This window comes from Diuraphis noxia, unplaced genomic scaffold, assembly GCF_037042655.1.
Source record: "Diuraphis noxia isolate RWA-SAM2 unplaced genomic scaffold, SU_Dnox_SAM2 contig0002, whole genome shotgun sequence".
NCBI classification, from domain to species: Eukaryota; Metazoa; Arthropoda; class Insecta; order Hemiptera; family Aphididae; genus Diuraphis; species Diuraphis noxia.
Genome location: NW_028301712.1, coordinates 65,878,245 through 65,904,358, shown reverse-complemented (window position 1 = coordinate 65,904,358; position 26,114 = coordinate 65,878,245). Strand labels below are relative to the sequence as shown.

The window sequence follows — 26,114 nt, the reverse complement described above, 5'->3', positions numbered from 1 at the left end:
TGTATACAGTGTAAGTGTTGTAATGACTGAACTGTGGGTTCGAGTGAACAATTTAATGGTTTTATTTTAACTGTGTATAGAACTACTACGGTAAAGCTTGTCGACTTGTCGTGATTTAAATAACTCTAATGGAAATTTAAAACTGTACCAAACGTTAAAATAAATAAATAATGAAAATTCTATTTGAATAATAATATAATATATTGTGCTGTTTAGACATTTGACTAGTTGAATATTAAGAGCAAAATCGTTTATGCGAACACCATATCATAATATAAGATATAATAAATTATAACATTTCTATGCGTGTTCATTGTAAGGTACCAATACATCGTGGGCGGAAGAACTCGTACGAGGAAATTAAGACATCTCGTATAACATTATACAGGTGTATATTAATATTATATTATTATTGTGTCGGATATAATAATATGAGCATCGATAATATACGTTAAAAGTGTGTTATTATTACTATCGCGAACGGAATAGCTGTAGCGAGATCGAAACGGGCGCGTATTTGATCGCCGTCCATACCTATACTATTATAATATACACGTTATTAAAAGTAGTTTTAATCGATGGTCAAAAATTGATATTATCGAATTTCGGAATGATTTATTTGGTATATGTTGGAAAAAAAACTAAAAACCAGTCGGCTTAAAAAACGAGAAAAATTCAAGTTTAATTGTCCGCATATTATTTTAATCTCCTCCGCGGCTGCGTTCGGTTTGGACACGCGTGTGATGACGATGTACCACGATCGCGGTAAATTATAATGCACGAGTATTATTATAGTCATCGCGGTGATATCGTATAGTATATAATATTATCATTATTTGTTCTAAAAATATCACGTCCAAACATGTATTAAATTGTTAGGTATTATATTATATATAATATGTATATCATACACAATGCGCATGAAAGGTTTTTCGAAATGGTAATTTCGCAACAGCCAAAAGAAAACGCGTTAAAAATATTCTCGTTATATTATTAAATCGATTGACGACCTTGACCTCCCATCGAAAAACAATGGCCTACAATTAAGGTGATCTGTGGTTTAATACAATATATAGCCAATGTATAGGTATATCAATAAGGTATCATGCTGCAGCGTGTTTGCGAGTAAGTCTAATGCGAATTTGATTACATATTATATTATGTGAGACGGCAAACGAATAACTATTATTAATTTGGAATATGATTTCACTTTTCTCGACGTGTCTTAATAGATGGGTAGTTTTTACGTTCAGTTACGACATTATAAAGTAATTAATACGAATTTTTAGAACCGATTACAAACGGCACCCGAGTGCCGACGCGCAACGTGCCGAGACACAAGACGATTGTGTTCGTATATACTATATACCCATATACCCAGGTGATGTTATTACTACAACCGAATATTTATGGACCTGAGTATCAACAGTATTATTATCACCATTCAGCGATGGATCTGGAGCTTGTTTTTTGGGTAGGGGTCAATTTTTTAAAAAGGAATGTATTTGAGAGTGCTTATTCATAATATAGATAATACATGTGGAATAAAAACATGACTGTATAACGTATTTGTGCGATTTGGAAAAGATGTCTTTACTACTCATATGATACATATTTTATAATATTATTATGGTTTTAAATAAACTATAAAAATATAAAATAAATCTATTTAGAATAGCCGAGGAGTGAGCAGGACGGTAATCGTCACGTCTCCCTCGCCACATAAATCTACCCCCGAATTATCACTCTACTTAATCGTAAACAATTGAATTCGCATTACATTTGTTCTGAACTGTATTGCTGGTAATAAAAATCCTGTAAAGTAAACGGATATATTTATTGTATAATATACATAAATGCGTATACAGTGTGATATTATACATGATGTATGTTCCTATATACATATATATATATATATATGCAGGGCTTGCAGGCATTATACAACTCACTTATATGCTCGTAAACAAGTGCTGCCGTATATAAGAAATAATAATATATTATAATTTATAACATGGTATGATGGGAGTACATACAAATGATATACAATATTGCAGTATAAACGTATGTAGTAGGAACAGAGTTTGCAGATTTATCAGCAACGTAAAAAAAAAAATTCTACGGTAATTTACGAAACATATCTGCCCATCTGCGACTATACTTAAGCCAATACAATTTATTGATTAACGATTTTCGTTAAGGTTGACAATTATAAAGAATTTATACTCACCAGTAGATATGATTAAATATAAAATTATACACGGCCCACAATATTATAAATATAATTTTTATTATTTAACCTTTTTTGACTTATTAAATTTGAAGAAAAAATAACAAATGGATTTTAAATATCGAGATATCCGGTTTTGTATATTATAATTTATAATGCATATATTATATTGTAGTTAAATCTTAAATAGATATGTTGTAATAGTTAGGGTGCCTGCCTATAGGAGGGTTCAGATTTTAAGTTTAGGATCAAAACATGGTTTGACATCCTGTATATTCAGAAACGCGGAGTACACATTCGATAATTTATTATTAATAGCTTCGTGTATATTTTGTTCTATATAGCCACGACACGACTAAACGAGTGCACTTCAAAACTATTTCCAGTGCAGCAATGCAGTAAAATTATATTACTCATCATTATACCTGTATCTGATAGGTTAGGTTAGACTAGGTTTTTATATATACGTCTATTATTTTTTTCAGCCACATAATTTCGTGACACAACCCGTCGTCGTCCAATCAAAAGTTTATATTGTTTATAATCGTATCATCTCTACATATATACCTGCGCAGACTGTATGTTGGTAAAGATGTACTCTGTAAAGTGTTCAACCCTCTTCCAACTGATTTATGGGTATTAGGTACAATGAATATTATATAACATGATTAACCCCAAAAAAATTATATACTTTTATATTATATTATATATTATTAGTATACAGGGTGATTCTTTTGTCAAACAACACTTATATGGTGTTTGTGTGTAAATACCACCTAACATACATCTATAACACACAAACACCACCCAAAACCACCCAACTTTGGGAGGCTATATCTTGTAAACGGATTAACGAAAAATGACAATTTAAACGTGAAAATCCATTGAAAAAATAGCGTTTTTAGTTTATGAAATTTTAAGTATAGGTTGTCATTTGAAAATCAAAAGTTGATAATGATTAACCTGATAAATATAAAAGGGTGAAAATATTTAAAAAATATATAGTTCTAGAACAAGATGGTTCTAAAATTTTGGTAAAAAAAAATTTGAAAAAAGTCAATAGTTTTTGAAATAATGAGTGTTGTTTGATAAAAGAATCACCCTGTATATTATGCGTGTGTAATCGTACTGCGATGCTCCAAACGTCACACATGCTGGAAACAGTGTTAAGTCTAACAGTGTATACATGTATATATATATATATAATGTAATCGTCTGTATATAAGGATGTGTGTGTGTGTGCGTACTTTGGTAGTGGGCAAGTGTACGTATGTGCACTCGTCGGCGGTGGGCGACTGCAGGCTGCGGGTTAGAGAAATAATTTAATCCGGCGCGGTGGCTGCTCAGGTAAAATTCCTGGGACCGGTCTTTGGAAATACGAACACGCATTATAATAGGTATATAATATTACGATATATACGTGTATAATAATATACAGAAACGCGCGCGCGGCCATTTTTTTTCACCTCCTTCGAATCATCGACGGCGGGCATGGCGACGACCGATGAAGTTGTAATAATAAAACAACATCAGAAACCCATCGTCTCCGCGACGCAGTGTCCCCTGCACAAGTAATAAATAATAATAATAATATATTAAATTGTTACTATTATATTATTATTAGGACGCGGAGTGAATTACACGCGTTTACACGGTCATTATTTTCACTGTTGGAATCATGAATTACATATTATAAAATAATAAAAATCTATTACCATAATTATATCATTCCCGTAATATATATATACATAATATAGGTGATGCGTCGTACGCGATGAGATTGTGTGTAGCCAACTTCCGATATTATCATATTATATTAACGTAATTGGCGATATCAGGTATACCAAACGGTATATTATGCCACGATGTGACTTGCATACTGAATTGGTATAAAAGGTATTATCATATATTTTCAGAATATTTATAAATATATCATCGACCGCAATAATTATTATATTAATTATTGGTATAATAATAATGTTGGTAGTCTTAGACGCGGTGGACCGCGGCCCGAAAGTGATAAGTGATTACGAAAATCAAAGTACGATTCTATTGATTCTAATATAATATGTTAATGTATAACAGGGTGTGAACAATGTTGATGGTTTATTGCACCCGTCATAAAATAACAAGTCGCAAAAACATAAAATACTATATTATACGAACATATAAGATTTTCATGTGAAGTTATTACATTGTTTTTAAAACTTAAATAGCTTATTTTTGTTATAATATAATATAATATTATCAATTTAAATTTTAAGGATATTTTAAATACGATCATTTGTACGAAACTGTACAATAATTTATCGATATCCTAATTGAATATCCTATATTAGGTTGTTTTACGTTTTTAAGAGAAAACCGGTGTTGGCTTGAAACCGAATTACGATACAATGTAGATTTGGCATCGGAATAATAAGTTAATATAAATCACTCGTCCTGTACGTTTAAGTGATTATATTAATATGATTCAAATTTTCGACTGAGGTATCACCTACACGAAAACTAGCTATAGGTATACACGATTACTTACCATGGTTCTAACGCATACAAACCATTTTTTTGCCTGCATTATAAATGGATATAACTTCTGTAACTACACAAACAAACACACACACACACATACATGAGTTTTTCGACTCGTCATTGTCTGGAAATTTTTTTATAAATATCAAAACGTAGTATAGGAACGGTGATCTTAATGTTTTAAATTTTTAATTATTAGTGTGACGAAGTTACGTTATGTCGTTTTAATTACCTTTATGCATGTTAGGGTGCCTTATGATTTATAAAATGCTCACAACAAAACTGAAAACATTCTCTGGAGACGGATGCATTTTTCCGTAGGAAACCATTGTATTTATAATCTCCCACGCAGGTAAATGCAGCAATTATCTGCTGTAATAGATTAATTCATTACATACACATTACTATACGTGACATCATATACTTTATTATAAATAAAAATTAAACAGATCAAACACGGTAGAATGTAAAATAATGTAGAAACAAGTTGCGTTTGTACGGATACAAGAACGCATTCAATTCGTGATGCAGTGCTACGTGTGAATATATAACATATTATTATAATATTTTGGAATTATTTTAGGCATCAGAGCCGTTAAAATATATTATCAACCATTAAACGTACTTTAAACAGTTTATCAGTTCGGAAATGTACCTATAATGCTGTTTTTTATGCGTTTGTGTGTGTGTGTATGTGTCTTATGAAATATGAATAATTCATGTAATTTTCGTATAATAACGTTGTTGTAATAATCAAATTATTTTAACGGCTCCCCGGAAATAATTTCACTAACAAGCGCATCAGTATCAATTAATATTGTTTCTACACACTGCTGCCGCAGTTCTCTTGTTTTTGTTTTAATAATAACCATATACAATGGTTTTAAAATAAAGAGTACACATTTTACCGAGTCCAGTGTATATTATTACGTTGTAGCACGGGTTAAACACGAAACTATATTTCTGCGGTATATAGTCATTAAAATAAACATATATTAACGTTTTTCCTAGTTTAAAAGTCACGAATGAACACAAAACTATATAGTACTGCCGTGTTTATGTATATTATAATATTATATATTGTAGTAATACATCATACACATTTTACATATTTAAAATATCATAATATGGGCACAAACCCACACACTATTTTAATTTAAAAATATTACACAAATAGTTCAATCGGATATTTGTTTACTTTTTGGTAGACGCCATACGGACATTTGTTTTCTTCGTCAACTTGGCAAATTTTACGTTCACAATAATATATTTTACTCTTTAATGTCTAAAATTAAGGTGAATTTACTTCCTGTAAAATTTAAAGACAAGAATATTATATCGAAGGATTTTATTTATATTATTATTTTTAAATCAAAAATAAAAATTGTAAATACTATCTCTAGATATAGATAGCCTACTGTTGGCTAGGAATGTCTTATAAAATAAAATAAAATAAAAGTTATTTTTAAGTAAGTTATGTCAAGTAAAATAAAATTAAGTATAACATTTGCTAACAACATGTTATACGTTTTTAAGACAGAATCAAAAAATGTCCGTGTGGTGTCCTCTTAAATTTTAAGTTTTAAATAAACGCGTTTATGTGAAAACATAATAAATAATAACATACTTGCATAAGAATTTATTATACTATTATACTATATTATTGTTTTAAGCCCGGTATTCGTTAAATTATGTTTAAATTGTTTAAAGGCGATAACTAAATAAAATATTCAAAAAGATATCAAATTATGTTATAACGTAAATTTTATTTATAATTTTCAATAACACATTATAAGAAAAGTAATAAAACTTTTCATTTGTTATTTTTAAAAGAATGTTGGCTTTACACATAGTAATATTATGAGATATATATTTTTAAATATAAAAATGTAAAGATAATCACAGCGTATAGCATTGGTATAGATCTTGTTAATATAATATATTTTTACCTGTAGAGTTTAGACATATTATTCTGATATTCTTTGAACATTTTTATCAATTGTATACATTTTCATTTTAAGCTATTTCATTCCAAAAAACATAAAAAAAAACAAATGCTTCATTGTGTAACATTTTATAACGATTTTAAACTACATATTACATTTATTAATTACTCAGTTAGTAATAATTACTGTAATATTATGATAAATGCACCACTATAATAATATAACGTCATTCGTTTATTCAGTTTGGGTGCACATCATATACAATTTTTGGAAAAATTACAGAGACACGTGTGGACACAATTTAACTATAGACATCACACTAAAAGAATGGAGTGTTGTTTTTACTATAGGTAATGTGCTCAGTGAAGTGTGTAAACAAATTATATACACTCCATATTGAAATTATCACAACATATTGTTAGTTTATTTAAATCAAAACTGTCTATTTTAATGTATGTGACCTGTTTTGTACGCTTCCAACTGGTCTACTCTTTATTTTTAACGTAAACATTCATATTATATGCCTAAATATGATAAAGGCTGTTTAACTAAGTTCAAACTAGTCACTAATCCATTTTAAAAATATGATTATAATATTATTGTAACTACATAGGTATTTTATAATACTTATTTTTTAATAGCAGGATAACATTAAAAATATTAGTTTAACACGTTTGGTGCATATTTATGTAAATTATTCATGTTAATAATTTAAAACATAATATATTTTTATATTATACGTATTTTTTTTTTTTTTGTTTCGAATTTAATTTATGAATACATAAAATTACCGTTTTTCTAAAGTTTTGATATGAAACAGACTGCAATACCTAAATATAGGTACATACATATAATATAGGCAATACAATAATTGATACATGAATAATACTTAAAAGTTAGTGGTTGTACTGTGAAATATCAAAAGAATTATGCGAAAAATAAAAATAGTCAGTTTTATTTTTAATTTTAAAAACATTATCATACACTTAATTTTCAAGCCTATAAACATACGTACTACGCTTATATTATGTCATATATAATCATATATACAGCATTGTACGTTTTTGTAGATACGACATGTGCTAGTCTCAAAAAATAGTAACAATTAACGTTACCTATTTGTGTGTGTGAAAAAAAAACAAAAACAGATATTACAATTCAGCAGTGTTACGGCCCATTTATAGGTTCATAGATGTGGAGAGGATCAGAATCACACGCGGATATACTATATGATACGGTATATAATATATATATATATATAAATATATAGGTACGCGTTATACGGGGCGGAAACCATATCATCTACGCTGCTTAGAGCCGATCACCGGGTTAAATGATATGAGCCCACTCGATGCGTGTGTGTGTGAATGCTGTGTGCACTGTTCGTCGCCCGATTGAAACAATACACCTAATTTATCTCGTTTCCTGTGTGTACCCTGCTCCCCCCCCCACCCAACGGTACTCTTCCGCCAAGCCTAAAGCGGCAGCGACCGAGTTTATGTCACGGGCGCAGTAGCTGCGGTGGACGGGTTGCCCCGATGACGGAGGGGTGGTCGCGGCTTGGGGATGATGGCGAGTAGTTCGGGTCGTGACGGGGTTGGGACGATGACGGTGCTGGCGGAGAGCGGGGCGCGCTTTCCCGCCGGAGGACGCTGCGCGGCGGCGGAGACGGCTGGTGCAGCGTGCCCGGGGAGGTCTAAAAACAATATCTGTCGTTGATAAATTGGATTTTTCGTGTGTACGCGCGCGCGGAAAAAAACTTCCGATAACCGATGACAATGCCGATGAGTAATGACGCGCGTCGCTATCATTTTTCATTAGCGCCCCTGAGGCAGGTGAAAATATGGAAATGGATGGAAATGAATTACGGTCCCTGGTGGATCGGTGGAGCGGCGGGACGAGACTATACACACAGCAGCAGTGTGCGGTGCGGGAGAAAGGGGAAAAACGAAACTGAAAAAAAAAACAACGTTCGAGTGATAGAACGGTACGTTTTTCATCCACTATCGATAGCACCTATATCGTAATAATATACGGAGCGCTTTCATGTGTGTGTGGGTGTATAAGTATGCATTATGAAAAATAAAAAATATATATTTTAAAATGTATTATAAAAATCCTTCGCGCGCGCCCCGATGCAGCAGTGGCATTCGCGACTATGGAACGATACATCAATCAAAAATACATTTGAAAATTTGATGTCTACATCGATACGGGCGCGAGCGTATAATATCGGTACCTAAAATATTATATACGATGATAATAATATTATACGTGTACGTACACACACGCTGCAGTAACAGCTTTATGCTCGTATATCATAATATTCATAATGTAGGTATACACATTACTCAATCACGGCGAGTGATATAGGTAAGTCGCGTTGCAGCTTTTATATATAGAACATTATGTATATCATAGTACGCTTTATAACGCGACGACGGTGTCATGAATGAAAACTTATAGACTTTTGTTGAAATAATAATATGTTTATAGGTTTCATCTTCTTTTTTTTTTCTTTCTGGGGTTGTACAGGCCTTTAAGGCCCATCGCCGCAACAGCATATTGTTTCCATATTCTTCTCTATCATTTGCACATTCTTCTGCGTTTCTTACGTTCAGGAGTTTCAAGTCTTCCTTTACTCTATCCACCCATCTTTGTCTGGGGCGTCCTCGAGGCCTCTTCGTGTTGGGTTTCCATTAAGTTATTGATCCAATCATTATGCCTATAACATGTTTATAGGTACGGGACAATATATTGTTATAGGCAATAATATAATGTATTGGTGTTTTAGTCGCCTTGGTCATTAAGCGGACGTTTTTTCACACCAGTTTTCCAGCGATTATATTATAATATATATACCGCTAGATAAGATCGCAAATGTAGTATTTGCGTCGAGTACTATCATTTAAATTATAAAACGAGTAATATTATTCATTTAACGCATAAGGCACTCGACCTTTTGAGCAACTATTCAAATTCAATAATTTTTACATAATTCCAAGTTTAGAAAAAATATATACGTTTAAAAAATAAAAAATGTTGTTAGCTATTTTTTTATCATTAAAAATGAATTGAAAAATAATTGATGACAACTTATAGTTTTAACTCCTCATTTCAAAGCAAAATATTTTTTAGTGTACTTTTATAAAGAAAAATCGAATATTAGACGAGTACTTTATATATATATATGTCATTTTAGTATTTAGAGTATAATATTATAATATGTTGAATATGTTGTCACATTTTGAGTGTAAAACAAAAAATTATAACGATAAGAAATAGTTGAAAATATTTTTATTTTAGAAAAGTTAATAGTTTTTTACATGAGTTAAAATTATGAAAAAAAAATATATACTTTTCTAAAGTTCATAAAAACTTAAAGTTGATTTTTTAACGAATAATATAATATTATAGATAAAATGAAAATATGAAATATTTTAAGAGCTCCTGTTAAATTAGAATGCTATAGAATTAGTACATATTATATTTATTATTAGCGTTATTCGACCTTCTAATTAAAAATTATTATATTTATATTTTTTAAATATACATAAAATACAATACATTCCAGTTATAGCATAAACACACTAGCGATGATCGCGTGTGTGGAATTTACAGTATTGTTATATTTATTCTCGTTAAATCAAACATAATATTATATAGTCCATGATAATTGATAAAAATATTGTCTATCCTTATTTTAATAAGCTATAAAATAATAATTATATTGACAGGCACGCATTCAGGAAATGTATACATTTTAACTATAAGTTTAAAATATTTAATTCTTATAAACTTTTATCGTAGAAGTTTTTTGCCAAACCCACTGAGCTTCAGCTAATAGAAAAGTATGCTGGTATCGAATATTATACCCAATATTACGTGAACGGAAATTTACGGTCTCGTATTTTATAATTCACTCTTACTGTTACTGTCGTCATGCTTAAAACGAGTGATTTATGTTTTAAAATAATTATACGTTATATACGTGATTGCGTTTTTGGTAAAGAACAGCGGCAGCAGCACAAATCTTGACGACTGTTGTACAGATTGACAAAAAAAACAGCGCATAACCGTATTAAAAATATAAAACTCTAGACAAGTGTTTTCGAAACAATAATATACATTGTTTTTTCGATACTATACATATACTATATACATACATAGATCAGTAAAACGTCACGAAATGAGTTTTTTTTATTTTCGTGTAATCGCATGATATTTATTGATGATAATTATTATTTTAAATATAAATATATGGATTTGGATTTGGTATAAACAATAAACATAATATATAAAACAAAAATATTTATACTTATATATTCTTAGTGTTTGCCAATTATTAGTACCTATAATCGTATGTATTTTATAAAATACCTAATATTAATTATAATTAATTATAAACCTAACCTTATAAATAATTTTTTTAAATGTCCCAAGTATAATTATTAATATGAGATTCAATTTTACGTATATTTTTTTAAAACTATTTTTATTCACTGATATCTTTAATTCATACATTTTTATAACTAAGAAACTGTCAATTTAAATTTTGAATAAGGTAAATTTAAATGTTTACTAAATAATTTACAGTAAAATGATGGAGGGTTTCTTATTTGAAAAATAGAATGTTGTATCATCACAGGACACTTCTTGAGTATTAAAAAAAAAAATTCAAGAAAATAATAAGGTCTTAGAGTATATTCATAAATACCAAAAATCACGAATTAATGAATTCATTATTAAAGGAAAATATGGAGGTTAGCATGCTTGGTGAATCACCCGGTATTTATAGTAGGTACCTATATGATGTACCTATATGCGAGCATGTATATATTATACGCACGGGTCACAGAATGGTTGCAGCAAGGAACTGTGTGTGGCTTATTGTTATTATAAATTAATTATCCCGACGTCCTCTGTGCCATCACTGTTTCCCATTATTTTTTTTATTTTTTGATCGCTGCACTGCAAACGCACAACGCCCTCGATGATTTGATTTTGTGGCACACAGGTCGACGATCATGACACATATTTATTATATTACCTATTATAATTTATAACTCTATTTTATCTCGGTCTGTAAATATCCAAGAATCGCGTTTCCGTATATTTTATATATACGACACAGTTCGGTCCCGAAATACGTCATTACGGCGCAATGGCACGCGATCACGAACACCTCGTGTTTAAAAGTAGGTATAATACCTTAAAGGTGTACCTATAACCTATACATTATACCATGTCGTGCTTCAAAATATTATAATATCGCATCGACGAATTCTATTTCGCACGATTCAACCGTCGTCGATCGGATCGTATCATGTCATTTTATGTGGTACCTACCTATTATCATAGGTGCCGCCGATGCACACGATGGCGGTGGTCGATGAGAATCGAATGAAAATACTAATGTCACCCCCATCGTGGATACGCAACGCGCGTCTTGATTGAACGGGGGGTTGGAATGAAAGAATCGTCGTGACGATCGAACCGGATTTCATGAAAAACGCATTAACTTTGGAAACCGTTTATTTTTCTGACTAAACAGTCCGCCGATATATATATGTTTGACTTTGACAAATGTTCGACGTTAAGGAATTCGTTCTGCTCGTTTGTCATCGCTGCTTTTTTTTTCCCATTCCATCTGCCGGAGTCCGGGCGGTTTCCCATATAAACCTTATCGTACAAAACGAAAACACACACACCGCGAGCACATTTATACATATGTATATAAATGTATAAAATAAATACCTACGTAATACCCTGTCGTGGTATATACGACACATATATTATATTTATATATATTATTTACCAGCTACCGAGTGTCAGTACGAAAAAATAAAAAAATAAGATAAACAAAAAAACCCTCCCGCGGAAACAATAAACGACGTCACTTGTGTGAGAGTGGTGTACTTCAATAATAATGATAATAACGATTATATGAATATAATGACGACATATATACGAAACGAAGAGCCGGTAGATTAATATAATGTATAGGTACTATGATATAAGTATTTTTTGTCTCGTTCATCGTATCTGTATAGGTACGCGTCTCCCGTGACGTGCGGGGAAATCACAAACGCGAACGACAATGCCTATGCAGCAGCAGCAGTAGACCCACCGGATGAGCCGGATAGGATGAAACGCTTTTGGAAATAAACAATAAACGAAAAAAACTCGAAAATTCGAAAAGACCCAAAAAGTGCGCTTGCTCATTTATAAATAACTTCGTTATTATACATATTACGTATATATATAGTTACGACACGGCGGAGGTAAAATCTCGGCGTTGAAAAATCACTTTTATTGTGTTTAAACGTAATTAAATAAGGTAACGACGTATATATACATATATTATTATTATTATTATTATTATAATTCCTGTGATGGAAGTTACGGAGGGACAGAGACCGTTACTATACTACCACCGCCACTACCGGTATTTATCTCTCGTCTTCGTCACCACAGACGCCACCGCCGGCCGTGTATATAACAATTTTAAGTCTTTATTATTATTTTCGTTTTTTTTGTTTTCATTTTCCGTTATTATTATTATTATTATTATTGTTATTATTATTTGACCCCCTTGTTCACAACGCGAGAAGTCAACACCCGGAAAGTTGTAATTACCTCGACCCGATTTAATCTCTTGTAAAAGAATACTGCTGCTACAGCACCACCATCACCCCGACCACCACAGTCACCCCTTGTATAGTTTTTCCACGCGCCCGGTGGGGGTTTTCACCCCTAGCTATTTTTCTTAACTTTTTTTCTGTGTGTTTAGTGCCGAAATATATTGCATTTTTCGTGGCCATAGTTTTTCATTTTAATATTTATAAATAGGGCAGCGACAACCACAGAACCACGCGCGCCGGAAGCCTCCCCCGGGTTGTTGAATAACTCTAATTTTTTTCTTCATTTTTCACCTTGTTATTATTTTTTTTTTCCTTTTGTGTGCGTGTGTGTGTGAATTTCGAGTATAATTACTGAAATTAAAATAATTTTATTAGCTTATACAGACCTTAGTGACTTGACAAATGAGTGATTTTATTATGCGTTTGGTGTTAGTATACACATTTACACGTTTTCTCTTTTATTTATACTGTAAAACTTCTTTTACTTTATTTCAAAAAAAACCACAAAATCAATATTTGCATTTGATTTTATTATAGCCTTAGCTCTCGAAATGTAAAAAAAAAGCAAGCTCCTTTCCAGTGGGCACAGAAAACTGTTTGAAACAAATGTATAGTGCCGTTAATAGTTTTATGCTGCGTTTTCGAATGACCGATTGTTCGCATTATAAAATTTCTCAAAATCCGTGTATGAAAAAAAAACAACACAAGTAAAAGTAAAATTTTATTTTCTGCATCAAAATTTAACTTTATTTATCATTTAGTTAATTATATGTATCTTGTATTACAATCCTACGACCCATAAGAACACTGCTTATTATAACAATATGTTAACGGTTATTATTAGATATTATAATAATGGATGAATGCGTGTTAACAAACCGAAAAAAAAACCGTAATAATAACCGTATATAATTGTGCTCGGATTTCACGTTTGCGAATTTAATTAAAAAACAATTTTTCAATCAATCAGTTTCCAAGGAACATCTCCATCTCCAATGAATAATGATCGTTATTTTACATGTATATACTATAAATTTAATTAAAAAATGATATTCCCTGTAAAAAGTCTATATGCACGTTAGTTATGTAAAGAGAGAGATTGGAAGTTGCTGAACATTGTGTGTGGTATAATTGCAGTAGTATATGACTAACCAGCCGTGGCAATGAAAGATATATGGTAATGTAAAATAGAATAAAATAACCACGCCGCCGCCGCCGTATTAATGCTCAATATACAAATAATTATTTCAAAATTTATTATAATCGTTCAATTATACATCATATCGTCGTGCAGTTCACGCAACATAGTCCGAAAAAAAGCTGACCCTCGCCGACTATTTCGTAATGAGTTTTGTTTTTTATTTTCACGTCGTATATAGTCGTCGCGCATATACATACGTATATAACACGCAGAAGTCTTTATTGTGCGTTTTGTATTCAACGTATACAATCAAAACCGCCCCTACCACCTACCCCATGCCCAAGGGATAGACTTATTACGGCTTACGACCGCTGGGAAGAGCGGGGCTGCACGGGCGGGGTGCACGCTAGAAGACACGATGATCCCGGCCAGGGCCCCGCGCGCATTCACGAGCGGAATTCTTAAAACGGTTCGATTTTTAACACGCGCGAAACTTCATCCGTCTCTCCGGGGCACGCGGCAACTTTAGAAATAAACTTTTTTCCACCGCCGGCTTACCGGGACCCGGATATATGAACAGCGGAAGCCGATTTTCGACGGAAACCCGAACACGTCGTTAATCCCGCCGCCGTGGATGAGCGTGTACAGCGTTTTTAGCATCGTGTACGGAGTCGTGTAGGTATATAGGTATATTATATTATATGATATAGGCAACCCACCGAGCCCGGAGATGCGAAAAAAATATATACGCATTACACACGCAAAATGACATCTGATGAGACTTTGGGATTTAAGACCCCGCCGTCGTGTCGCTTTAACAACAGATTATTATTTTTATACGTCCTCTTTGGAATATACGTCTTCTATAAGAAAAAAAAATAAAACTTTATTAAAGTGTCTATATATATACTATACAGTATGCCTAACATCATTTATATGTATATCGAGTAAGCTAGTTCATTTGGAAAATCTTGAAATATATTTTTCTTAATTTCTATTACAAAATGATTTGTTTATTAATATTATTAAAATGTATGTTTCAGGCTTGGATCGAAGCACCTGCAATTCTTCAAATGTTGTTACCTTTTGAAATCCTATAATTGGATATTGGTAATTTTTATAATAATGCGTTGACTGTTAAGAGTATAGTATTACAGGGCCACCGGCGCTGTAGAATATATATTACATATAAATAACGGTGGATGATGTGTATTATAAAATGAGAGCTAGTTACTTATGATATAATACTTATATAATATTATGAAAAAAAATTGAAAATTGATAAAAATCACGTAATGCACTATCCATCATCCATACTTCGACACGTATCTTCCGGACGGATAGAAAAAAAACGCTTCCTTTGAACATTTTGTAAAAAAAATAATTATGGTTAGGTGCGAGAGTTTGATGTTAGGTTAATGGCGGTGAGATGCTATAGAATATCGCGGATTCAATATATTAAGGTACATTGTGTACAACTATAAATTGATGTAGATATAATATCTATACATTTCGCATTTCTATGAAAGACATCATACATAGGTTTATACAATAAGCACTTTACTTTATTTATACCATTGTTATTCTTTTCTGTTTCATCAAGTTTGAAATTTTTTGAACCAGCTAGTATATGTATACCTATCTTTTAAACAGTGGGCAGAAAATATTATTTCAACTACAATAATAGTAATAATAATAATAATAATATTTCAGGTACCAAATACTTTTCATTTTTATTTTATGATATATCAATATAACCCAAAACATATTCTCAGGCATTTTAGTGTTGAATTTATAATTGATCAATAAATAAGTTAGAGACCCTAACTCTACTAAATTCTTGGTTTCAATCGTCATTACATACAACGCAAAAATCTATAATATTCTAAATAAAATTTAAACAGAATTAGACGACCCTTATATTCTACTAGTACCTATATTTTAGTATAAATCTATATATCAAGTAATAAATACTTAGTAATGTTCACACAGATCCTCCCCTGCTGTCAGTTCAAACGGAAAAAAAAAAAAAAAAAAAAAGTAATAAATACTAATTAATATTATAGTATAAATAGGTAATCATCTTCATATCAACAATTGCAATTAAATACCTCAATAAAAATAATGGCAACTTAATACACGCCTACAGTAACTACAAACAATAAATAGGTACATATATTATATTGATATCAAAAATCGTATACTGGAAACGATAGGAATTATAGAAATCGGGCGGATTTAGCGGCGAATATCGCCGTGTGTAGCCCCAGCCTAATGGATGGATATAATAGGTATATAATAGGTATTCTAAACTGCAACTACCTATTATTTTTAGAAACCTAAAAGTGAGTAAACCATGTTATTTTATATACGTATAAATAAATTATAAAATTACTTTGTTGAAAACTACCATCGGAATTTAAAATTATAATCGAGCGAGTCTACCACATTATTTCGTATAATATAATATACAATATGATATATGATTATCTATAATATAATATGTGTTGCAGTGTCCGTTCTATATGACTGGACGACGACAGTGGCGGCAGATTGATTGGTGATGTGTGCGTGCAGTATAGTTATAATAATATTAATTTTATAAGCGTATACCTGTATAATAGGTACATATAACAATAATGCGCATTACTGCAGCGTGTGTTATATTATATCATTATAATATCGAAGGTATATATTTTAGGGTTATGCGTCGGGGAACCCCGCCGAGGGCGAGGTGGAAAAACGTAATTCGAAATGTTTAAAAAATCGATTCGGAAACTTGTCACTGATGGTATACGTACATGAGACCGTATTCCACATACGTCCGTCTGTCTTCGTACACACACACACACACACCTACACATCGCGTATAATATGTGCGCAAGAGATAACAAATGAGTTCGGCGCGCTGCGTCAGTCTTGACGGGCGTGTGTGTACGTGCGCGCTCGATGATTGATTACAATAGTAATAATAATAATAATAATAATAATACGTTTACGGTATGGTCGTCACTTGTATATATATATATAATGTATGTGTTTGCCCGACGGCCGAACCTATACCGACGACGACCCCTCGGGATCGGGGCAGCTATATGCGCTGCACGACAACGTCTGAGGCGGTGCGTATGTGTCTGGTCGGGTTTGCGTTTGTGTGTGTGTATGTGTTTGAGGGAGGAGAGTAGAAATATCGGCATCGCCATTTTAACCCGAAGCTCATATATACATATGTGTACATATACACCCCCGTGAAAGTCGCGGGATTCGTTATTCGAGCCAGATGAGTGTATAATATTATGTATACGAGTATATATATATGAATGTATTATTTCAGTGCGCGTATATAGGTACCAAGGTGAGGAGTGAGTTTCTAGGGAAGAGTTGGTGTCGTGGGACTTATCGATCACCTATAGGGTGACGCGTGTGAACACGAATCCCGAAACTCTGGTATACTCGTATGACATATACATACAATATATATATATATATATCGTGCACAAATATATGCGAATTTAATAATATGGGATGCGCATGAGTCTAAAGAAGCAACGTCGGAAATAAATCTGAGCCTTTCTACACTGGGGGAAAAAAATATGGGTGACCAAAATCTTGAGACGATATGTAGGTACTACGTACCCCCACGGCTGTTGCGCACGCAACATCTTATTTTAGATTATTATCGATAAGTATAATCCTGGGCTTGCACTTTTCTAATTCGACGTCCAACTGCAAATTCGCGGTCTACGCGTTTATAATACTCTATATAGACAGTGCTGCAGCGTGACATACACGAAAACACATTACGTATAAAATATATTATATTGAACCTAAAATTATATGGATAGTACCTACCTACTTGTTGTTGTTATGCTATAATTATAACAACGAACCTGCATCGCCCGCCAAAAGTGTGAGATGTGCGGTTCGAATGATAATTGTTTTTCTCGGATTTTTCGTCTTTTGAAATTGGGAATCAACGCGCGTTCAAAAAACGGAACCGTCCCGACGTAGGTATAGTAGTATTATTATGTCAAAATAGTGGTTTTACTCACCCGTCAACAACCGCCTCACTTAGGACTCCAAAGTTAAGTGTGTGCTGCGGTCGGCGGCCGTCCAAACTGTCTTACATCTATGTAAATCATGTATAGGTAATACACATTTGTCGATGTACTGGCCTCGACGAGTTGCGTTTGGCGCGCATGGAGTCCGGCGTGTGACTAAAGTGAAATAAAAAATAAATACCACCTAAAATCGGGACCGAAATACGAAATGTTTATCGGCCAGCGAGCCGGGTGCATTGCCGGGTCTAACGATGTAACATAAACGGTAATGCGTTATTTCGGAGTGTATGTGTGTGTGTGTGCATCACGGGCAGTGTGGCGACCATTAGGAAATCAATAATAATTATTACCGGCCATTAGTAAATAAATGGATCGCTGCCGACGCCGGTTTTGCCTATTGAATTATTATTATTATCATCATAATCGTCTGGAAATAATATTATTATTATTATTATTATTATTGGGAAAGGTAAAGGAACGTCATGCTGTGATCGTAAGGATCGCGCAGTTTTTACAGCAATGCTTTTCACCGGTTTTTATAAAGTTACGTTTATTTTTCAAGCTTATATATTTTGCACATATAAATAAGTACATTTTGCGTGTAAAATATGGATAATTATGATAATTGATAATATTATATATTATCAGTTTAATTTTAAAAAAGCTTTAATAAAAAAAAAATATATATATATATTATTATATAGATTTTTAACGGGTGGTTTCGAAATGAAAAATTATCTGTTTAAAAATTGTTGCACCCCCTACCATTGTGTTCGTGGAAAATAAAACATTAATTTAGTCGAAATACTTATTAATTTAATCAAATAGGTACGATTTCGTGTAGAAAGTACAACCAACCGAATATGATCTAGAATTCGAAATCGTGTGAGTAAAATATATAAAAAAATCCGGCCGGTGCACCGTCCAGTGTCCTGTCGACGAAACACCAGCATATAAGGGGTCCGCCTTTTGGCTTTCACATACAAATTCTTCGTGGATAATAATATAAAATGTATATCATGATAATATTTTTATAATATTATAGTCCCATCATGTCCCAACCTTAAGCACGGGACGTTTGTGTGTAAGGCGGTTCGATGGCCTTCCCAAAAACCAGTTTCGAAGCCACTTGGCGGCGGCGTTATGTTTGTCCTATACTATAAATTCATCGAGTGTATCAGAATAAAAATCTCATTTTTTTTTTTTCTAATCTTACGAATCGCGTTCTTCTGTATATTATAATATCATCAAAAATCCCAAGGCACAGCGAATAAATATATATTTCATTCTTGGGTTACGTCGAATTGCGTCTCTTTTATACATATACTGATATACCTATGTATATATACTATATTTATATATACCTGATAGTACACGCACATAGGCATCCATAGACATCGAACCGCTTACGAATATTATCGAGATACGGATCGAACGTGTGCGCATTATAATAACAATTTTATAATAATTATATTTTTTTGGGGAGTACGACTCAATATTCTAGAACAGAGAGGACAGTAACCCTGTCTCAAACTGCCGCCTTTTTCAGTTATATTAATAATCACGAGTTCGTTTTCGGATATAGAAAATATTATCGCGGCGACACAATACAGAGAGTAAATAAGAGTCGCAAAGATATATTATATTTTACACAGCGGGGGGAAAGAGCGAGCCAGCAACAAATTAAAAGCACCGATTTTCAGTACACAGTTTTTTAAACGGGTGAATTTAATTTCCTCTGGGAAATACAATTTCCATATTCATACCTAGGGGATGGTCGGGGTGTACATAAATAATATTATAATATTGTAGTCGTCTAACGCGTATTGCAGTGCACGGCGGCGGTGCAGGCAATCGAAAAGGCATAAAACGTTTACGCGGTGTTTCGCGCATTCATAAATCGACTTCCATAGAAGCATAAACGCATCACAAAACATTCTGCGTGTGTTGAGGTCAATCTCAAAATTTAAAATATCCATAGAAATGTTAGCTAGTGTTTAAAAAATGTATGTGTTTTCTTAGTTTTAATTATATTCTGAACAAATTTTTTTTTTGATTACACAGATTTTTATAAATAGTTCATATTGCTGTAACCAAATAATATAACACAGCTTATATTATATAGATTTTCTAAGTTCAATTTTTTTCATAATATAATTCACAAGTCAGAAACTGTTATATTTATAATGATAAGAGAAGTGATAATCCATTATATTATGGCTTGAATGATGGATTAAAAAAACTTTAAGTTAAAAGTTGACACTTTGACAGTTATTCATAATATTTTTAATCTTTTTGAGTTATTATTATAGAAATATAGACCTTTGAAATTTTTAATTTAATTTTTTTGTGTTTATTTTACACATACAGGGCACAGGTAAATTACAGTGATTCACTACCTACTCAATGACATGGGATACTCGACATATTATACTGTAAATCAGAGCTGTTACCTACTTTCTTTTTTTATTCCTTTTTTAGTCTGACATTATATAGTTTCATCACTCACCAGTTCACCACCCATCAAGTTGATGGTACTATAAGTAATAATACTCGGGTTTCCTCTTTGATGGTGGTTTCTGGTGACAAATTGGATCTATCTGGTACTTTGGATTCATCAAAATGAAAAAAAAAATCGCTGAATGATTATATCCCCCCCCCCCAGGTAGCTTCGGGCCTGATTGTTAATATTCTTACACATGGTATAATTTTCTAAATATTTAGACTATATATAGACTTTGAAATATTTTGATTTGGTGATAATGAAACGGATATATTTAAATGTTTTATCATAAGCTTTTAATTCGTTAAAATTAAAAAAAAAAAAAAAAACCGATAGGTAACATAATATTATCGTAGATCACGTTATAATAGGTACTGTAAGTACGTTTCGATATAGATACTTCTTATGCCATTGATCACTCAAGCATATAATGTAATTACGTACACCGAATACCTTAAGTGTGTATCTCCAGCGTCTAACCACCGACATTATAATAATATTATACATATACCACGGTATACTACAAGACTGGACGATATTCCGGTAGCCACGCTGCAGGGATTTACGAGGACGACGATTTTCACGCGGCGAGATTTATATTTATCATTCACACAGACACGGTCGAGTCTGGACAAAATACAACGCGTATCCCACACACACACACACACATATAATATGTATACGAACGTCTTTGTTGCGTGTGTCCGCGGCACGGACGGAGCAGGAATTCCCGGTATGAGACCGCGACCGTTCGCCGGGTAAACGCATACACTCCGAATAATGGTCGATGGGTGGGGGGGGGGTGGGTGTCATCGCGCTCACTGCACGCCACTATTATATATAATACCTAAATAATGGTCGGCTACCGGTGAGACGTGCCAAAATATTGGGCTACCGGTCGGTGGCATTTCTGGGGTTTCGTGCGCGAATTTCGCAGCGGCCGCAACAATGTTTACGCATGTATACTGCACGGAAGCCGGTCGTGCCGTGCGAAAATCGATTACGGACATCATTACAAAGGTGTGTTTTGCAGGCATGTACGCCGCCCGAGACCCGCTGAAGTGCATGCGTATATTATATATACCTACATATTATTGTTGTTATTATTATTATATATTTTGGCCGAAATGTCCTTTGGTGTGTGTGTGTGTGTGCGTGTACAGCCGAGCGGAAATTAATGATGTTTCGCGGCGTACACGCACACTACTGCATACACGACTATTATAATAATAATACCCATCGTCCTCGCCTCTCCCGCGGGTGTATGTCCGCTGTCACTATACCGCCACCGCACACCGTGTGGGCCGAACGAGTGTACGACCGATGGAGTTTTAAAATATGTATATAACGTATATGGTATACCATGAGCTGGGCTTCGATCGCCAGATATACCTGGATAAATCGGTTCCGATCGTGGACCCGGGTATGACTTTTGTCACCACATCCGCTAGCTGGCACATAACCATGAGAGTCTGCAAAAACTAGAAATTGTGCGTTTTTTTTTTAAATAAAAAAATGAAAATAAGATTACTAAATTATGAATAGTGAATTCGAATACCTCTAAAGTCTTAAGTTATGCATGGATTAAACAACAATTTACAGGATACAATAATTATAACCACAGTTAAAATGTCTACTGACGTAGAAGTATAGAAGATTAATTAATTAAGCTTACATGTTACATGTGATCCCAAACATAAACAAATGTTTATCGAAACTTCTTTGGAAATGTTTTGTGCAAACTTTTGCGCTGGAAATTACACAAAACTAAAAGTTTAAGCATTGTTTTTCTTCCAGAGCCGGGAAAGTTGACAAGGGTCGTGAAAATGTTTTCACAAATTAGTGGGTGGTGAGTCAAAAAAGTTGAAAGCTGTTAGTACCCATATACGTTGATGCATTTGTATATAATAACAGATAGGAGGCGTCAAACTTCCTAAGTTCTAGGCAATTGCAGATGTAATTTTGAGCTTGGTATAGGAAATGAGAAATCTAAATCACGTTTTGACGAGAGAAAAATGTGATTTATTGTTTTATTTGTTAAATAAATTAAGGTATCCGTATTCTTATTTGTTTAAGTGCTGTGTAGTTTAGATATTATTTTATACAGGATCCATTATATTTATGTAATTAGCCACAAAAATCAAGTGATGTGAATATATCATACAAAAGTTATTTTATAATTTAGAGGTCATTGTAATATGTTATAACTTACGGACGCACACTAGTTGTCTCCGGAAGACAAAAAGGTCAATAATTTTTATATGAATTGCCTCCTGACAGTCCCTAACTGTTCTCGTAAATAAAAAAAGGCGTAGTACTAGTTGCCTCCTAATGGGCGGGTAATAAATGTATAAGTGCTTCCAAACATTTTCAAATAGCATGTTTAAAAATTAGTTTGTAATTTCGAAATAATTATATAAAATAAAATAATTAAAAGACGAATGTGTCATCGGTGGGTGGCTTCTTCATTCAAAATTTTCAATTTTCCTTTTGTCAATTACCTTATACTCTCATTGTACCGATTGTGTACGGATTGTGTATTTTATCAATTTTTTATTTTTTTATTTTTTTTTATTCTTTATTATTATATACACAATCTGTACCCCATGGATACAATAAAATAAAAAATTCTAAGTTATAATTTATAACTTTTGAGCATATTTGACACAATAATATTATACCTGTATAACTCAATATTAAGATAATATACTATTTTAAGTAACGATAAGATATAGTCCTAATTCAAAACCAGACTGAGCTAGATTGTAAAATGAATAATATATGGTATCGTAAGTGATTGAGTATTGTTTGTAACCACTATAATTGCAAATGCATATAAAATTACCAAATATTCTTATTATTGATTAATTTATATAATATTAATCAATACAAATCTAACTATTATTTTAATATAGAATTCTGTATCTATTATAAAAATGTCATATAAAAAATTTCAAATTTTGAATATAAATAACAAATTTGGCTGACGAATAATTTTTATAATATTCACATATCATTTTGTTAATCTATGCATTGTTGAAGTGTGGTATTGCATTTTCGTGCGCGTTTTCCTAAAAATAAATTCCAACATAATCGACTTTGAAATTGTCCGCGATCGACCATTTAGCCGCCCTTGATATACACATGATACTACCCGCCTTCTCCAAGAGGAGACATGTGTGGTGTTCACTTCCAGTTGCACTCTCAGTTGAGTGGAACTTAGTTGGAAACCAGATGACGCAATCGAATGATAGCACGTGAAATTGGTGATTGCGAAAAACCACTAAATTTTTTTGCACTTTGCTATGAATCGAACCGATGACTGCAGGGTGAGTCACAATCAATTGCGTGACCACTGCACCACTCCGGCACCATTCTTTCATTATAAATAATTAAATTCGATTTACGAATTTATGAGGAGTTTCATAGTGAAATTTATAAATCACTGCTTGATTCAATACAGTAGGCAACTAGTGTGAAAATTCTTGGGAGGCAAATCGTCGGAGGCAACGAGTGTATATTATAGCCTTTTTATTTAAGATAAGTCTGGGAGGGAATTCGTATAATTTGGGAGGCAACTAGTATGCACCGTAAATTACAGTCGAGTCGTTATAACTAGAAAAACTTGACGATTTTAATTTTTTTTATTCCCCTACAACTTGACTAATTTGAGTTAAGTATCTCGAAGTGAATTTTTATCCTCCATCAACTTCAAATTATCGCGACTCGACTGTATTTATTATTTATACCAACTCAATAATTTATTTTGTTATCAGCAGTGTATTTAAGATTTGTTATAGGAAGGGGATGACCCATTGAATATCACACATAAAAGTAACATAGAAAAATACTAAACACGATTTAGTGTCTAGTTATATATAGGTAAATTCTTTAATAATAGAAAAAAAGACCAAGGGGGAGGATCAATCCCCCCCCCCGTAAACACGCCGCTGTTTGTTATGTTAGGATAAAAGCTTCCATATACTACCTACTAGTCCATTATAGTGGATGTTAACATCTTAAATATTTTATTATAAATTGTCTAATTAGGATTTATATTCTAGAATTTATAGATTATTTTATATTTCTATTAACCGCATTTACGATTACAGTGATGTCTATGAATATAACCAACATAGGTATTCTCAAATATATCACAGCATAAAAAAACAAAAGAACACAAAATTTTGCTCGTCCGTTGAAAGTTAAAAGTTGAGCTTGGTTATAAAAAAAATTAATCACACCCCCTTTGAATCCGATTCAATCACTGTGGCTATGGTAACGTTTGTATTGTAGTCAGTTTGATTGTTAAATTATTATAATGAATGCATGCATTCATGACGCAATAGAAAAACAAAACATAAAATAATAAAAACCCAGTGATATTAAATTGTTATTTATTGAAGGTATACTAGGGTCGAGAGTATTATTTTTTTTCTCAAAATTTGGAAAGATAATTTAGTATAGATACTGACTTGATTATTTTAATATTGGTCAGGATAATTTTTAACTGTATGGGCGATTTTCTTCGAAAAATCGCGTACAATAACGACGGCGATCGTCGTTAAGACACTATACATAAATGTCTATGTACGAATGTTCTTTGACGACGACACGAGAAATGAAAAGGAAAATAGGTACTCGTATGGGTTGTAATTTTTATCGTTTGAAAAAAAAAACGACTATTGTATGATAATATTATATTATTTTACTAATAAAGTCGTTTCTATACCTCACTATACAGTATGGTATAAGATCGCATGTTCAAGAAACGTCGATTAATTACATCTAAGTCTAAACGTCCGACCACATTAATATCGTAACATAATAATATATTAAGACAATCGCGGCAGCACTATAATATAATAATATAGGCATCGCTTACCGCGTTGGTTTCAATATATTATAGGTAGGTACGAACATGATATTTTATTACTACACGATAATAATGATGATAATAAAATATCATAAAACAAATAACCAATACCTACTCCTCTGGCCGTCTCCCGGGCCAACAAATTAATAATAATATTATGTATTACTTATGCGAGATCGTTTAGGTA

General features: G+C 32.6%; 1 long non-coding RNA gene across 1 annotated transcript in view; it reads right to left on the bottom strand.

Annotated features, from left to right (window-relative positions):
* The window catches only part of LOC149058809 (uncharacterized), a 58,987-nt gene extending 40,213 nt beyond the window's left edge, over positions 1-18,774 (bottom strand). Inside the window, exon 1 of the long non-coding RNA XR_016190368.1 lies at positions 18,540-18,774. This is a non-coding gene — a long non-coding RNA (uncharacterized LOC149058809). The remainder of the gene's footprint in view (positions 1-18,539) is intronic.
* Between the last annotated feature and the right edge of the window lie 7,340 nt (positions 18,775-26,114).